Source organism: Ictidomys tridecemlineatus, unplaced genomic scaffold (genome assembly GCF_052094955.1).
Source record: "Ictidomys tridecemlineatus isolate mIctTri1 unplaced genomic scaffold, mIctTri1.hap1 Scaffold_67, whole genome shotgun sequence".
NCBI classification, from domain to species: Eukaryota; Metazoa; Chordata; class Mammalia; order Rodentia; family Sciuridae; genus Ictidomys; species Ictidomys tridecemlineatus.
In genome coordinates, this window is record NW_027524711.1 from 155,086 (window position 1) to 158,994 (window position 3,909).

General features: G+C 46.6%; 1 pseudogene; it reads right to left on the reverse strand.

Moving 5' to 3' along the window:
- Positions 1 to 1,735: 1,735 nt before the first annotated feature.
- LOC144374392 (TNF receptor-associated factor 4-like) lies at positions 1,736 to 3,369 on the reverse strand (annotated as a pseudogene).
- Between the last annotated feature and the right edge of the window lie 540 nt (positions 3,370 to 3,909).

Here is a 3,909-nt window from a genome sequence, read left to right on the forward strand (position 1 = left end):
GAAACTACATTTCCAAATATCACTGGAGTTTTAAAAAAAATTTGGGGCTGGAGTTGTAGCTCAGTAGAGCATACTGGTAGCGTGCACAAGGATACCCAGCACCAGGGGGAAAAGAGAAATTCAGCCCTGTCCTAGACCAGCTGAAAGAGTACTCATACTTCACTAATGTTCTTTGCTGGTAGAGCATGAGTCACTGCAGGTGGCCACTGAGGCCTATATGAAGAATGGAATAAAAAGTTCAAGTACCTTGTATCTCTCTTTATTTTCTTTTAATTTTAGACTGTTGTTTTCTTTATGATTCCAAGGATCAAACCCAGTGTGTCACACAAGTGCTCTACACCCAGTGTCTCACACAAGCGCTCTACCACTGAGCCACAACAATAGCTCACCTTGTACTTATTAAAGGTCCCTCTATTCAGTCCCCAGGTGTAGGCTTGCTTCAGGTAAGTTAACATTTGTTAAGCACTTAGAATAAGTGTCAGGAACATGTATTATCTCATTAACTTCATAAGGCCCACTTAAGACAGGTCCTTTCACTATGATGTAAAAGTTCATTTAACTTGACTGCTATATGGAAAGAAATATTTTGCATAAAGTTCTTGGCAGCATCTGTAACCAGAAAGTACTAAATGAATGGCAGTTGTCAGCAGGAGCCAGGCTTGATGATACAACTCAGGAGGCAGAGGATCACTGTTCAAGGCCAGCCTCAGCAACTGAGACCCCTCTGAACATATAAGGGTTGAGGATGTAGCTTATTAATGGAGTTTCTCTGGGTTCAATCCCCAGTATCAGAGGCCTGGGGCTGGGGCTTGCTTATGACATAGCATTCGATTTTTAGTGAGTAAAGAACTGGGTATTCCAGCCTTATCCTGCTCCTTTCCCATTTAACCACCAGGAGGCAGCGACAGGTATTTTCTAAAGCCTGCTGTGGTTCGCCCTTGTACCCACCAGAGGGCGACATATCAGGGCAGCTGATCTTGGGGTCATAGTGGCAGCACTTCTTCTCTCAGTGGTTCTTTGCATAGTTAGCCCCAACCTCCCAGGGCCTTAATTAACTTGGAGGAGACAGGATGGAACCAAATTAATAAATATAATTCAGAATATATTAAAAATCAGGCCTCCCCTGTTGTGCCTTCCTCGAGCTAAGGAAATAAATTACCTGAAGGGACATTGATGGGGAAAGAAAAATCAATCTCAAGACAGATTTTTTTAACTACCTTTCCCTTTCCCAACCCCTCCCCCTATGGCTCTTGGGACATAGCACCTGAGCAGGTACCTCAGTCCAGGTAGAATGTGGCTGGCACCAAGGCATACCTGCCTTGCCCAAAAGGGGAGACAGGCCCTGGGAGTATTTGTTTCCAGCCCTTGATAACCCAGAGACCTGCTTCCCACAGGGGGCCAGGGCTGAAGCACCAGTTGAGGCACCTAAGGGTGGTGGTGGTAGGGGGAGAACAGGGTAACAACCCAGGCAGCATAAGCAGCTGAAAGGTGGTCAAGCACCCTCTTCAGGTTCAACCAGTGCGTGATAAATCATGACCTGCTTCCCACAGGGGCCAGGGCTGAAGCACCAGTTGAGGCACCTAAGGGTGGTGGCGGTAGGGGGAGAACAGGGTAACAACCCAGGCAGCATAAGCAGCTGAAAGGTGGTCAAGCACCCTCTTCAGGTTCAACCAGTGCGTGATAAATCATGTCCCATCCATCCCCCCTTCTCCCCTTGAGCCTGCCAGCTCTGCACTCAGCTGAGGATATTCCTGGGCAGTTCAACAGAGGCACGGATGAAGAATGCATCATATTGCACATATTTTTGCTTTCGGATATCCTGGTGAGAGAAGAACTTGTGGTATCCAGAGCCAAGCGAACTCTCATCCAAGGAGCCTCACCATGTGCCTGGCTTTTGGAAATTTTTTGAGTTTGGGTCAGAATGGAAAGTCTCAATGGCATGCTGTGGCTTAGCAAGCCCTGGGTCGCATTGGTCTAGCAGGGATAAAGTGACACGACGGGCAAAGAGCCACTCAAGGAGATTGTCAAAGGCACCTGGTAGCACACAAATGTACAGAGAAAGATTTGTGTCATCACTACTGCCGTTGTCATTGAGGAATGTAGACACCTGTAGTTTGTAACTATACTTATGTGTATAGAAGGCTGGGCTGATGCAATCGAGGATGGGCTTGGCCTTGGCCTCTTGTAGCCTCCGCCCATAGCTGCCAATCTTCCAGATGAGCATGCCCTCACTGCCTACTAATTGTTCCTCCAGTTCTCAACACAGCTCCTGCAGCTCCTGTGGCTGCAGGCTCACCAGGGCACACATCATAGCCAGATGTGGCTTCACACTCTTCTCCACGTGCCATGCCATTGCCAGCTTAGGGCACTGTTGGCAAAGCCCCAGGCAATGAGTGAAGGGAGGACTATTACCAAAACTGGAATGCTCAGGGATAGCAGGCTCCCAACTGCATGAGAAAGACAGGGTATTAGGAAGAACCTGCAGCTGAACAGCAGGAGGAAGGACCTCAAAGAACTAAACTGCCAGAAAACCTAGCCTTCATCTAGGACTTCATGGGCTAAAAAGGAGTTGAGAGGAAAAAGGGGCATCTTACCCTGTGCTTGCAACTGGAGTCTTTGAACAGACATAGCACCAAGGCAATACTACCTCTGTCTGTCAGATAATTTGGAAAAGCCTCCCAAGCCACAGTTCCCATGCCACCACACTGGTTAGGGCAGGGCACAGGCAGCCTGGGGCACTGGTACTGGTGACTCTGGATGGTGTCAAAGATAAATTCCTTTGTGCAATAGGTACAAGGCTGGGTGCACTTGGGCCACTCAGAAGTGGGCCAGTAGTCACCATATCATGCAGGCACTATGCTTTTCCTCACAGTACACACTCTCTTGGGGGAACATACCCTCATAGTTCTCATAGGCTTCCTCACTGAAGTCACAGCCACAGAACTAGCACTTGTGGCGCCGCTTAGGGCAATCACGTTGCAAGTGTGCAGGCAGATCATGGCAATTCAGCTTGGCAGGACAGCAATTGGGCCAGGGAATTACATTGAAGCTGCAGGTATTCAGGTTTCTTTGTAAATGACGAAGTGGCCCACTCCAGCAGCAGTCCTCCTCACTGTGGATTCAGCGGATGAACAGGCCTAGCACATGGACCTCCAGCTCTGGGTCTGGGTAGATCTTGGCATAGTCCAAGGGAACTTGGTCCTCAGGGCATTTGCAGACTCTTTCACTAAGGAACTCCTGCAGGCAGGTGTTGCAGAAGCATTGGCCAAGGGTAGAATCCTGCACAGGCTCGTGGATGGGTTTCCTGCATAGCAGCAACAACAGCCACTGCTTGGGCTTTTCCAGGAACTTGTAGTGGAAACCGGGCATGGCAGGAGAATGGCGGGCAAGGGCAAGCGGAGATGGGCACATGGCGGCCCCTGGCAGCATGGACTGGCAGGCCCGCCAAAAGCCACTAAGTGTTTTAAGTATGCTTTATATTTGAAATAGTACATATTCTATAAATCTCTTCATTTAAATAGTGACTGCACACTACACTATTTTAGAAATATAAAAACAGAATTCTTAATGAGTTTTTGGACAATTTCTAATTCAAAAGAAAATTCTATAATGAATATTCTTTACATATGCATATGTAATATATCAATATGAATAAAAAATATACACATTTTATGTAATATATATAATAATTGTCCTTAACAAGAAAACCCAAAATGCAATAATGACAATCATCACAAATACTGGCCAGACATTTCTCCTCTAACAGAGAACAGAGCTGCTAGGATAAATGGCTAATTACAGATCTGGAACAAGAAAATAAATGATGTGCTTTAAACATCTTTTTTTGCAAGAATGAGAAAACTACTCCAGAATGAAAGGGAACACATCAAAAAGATGTGTAATCAGCTT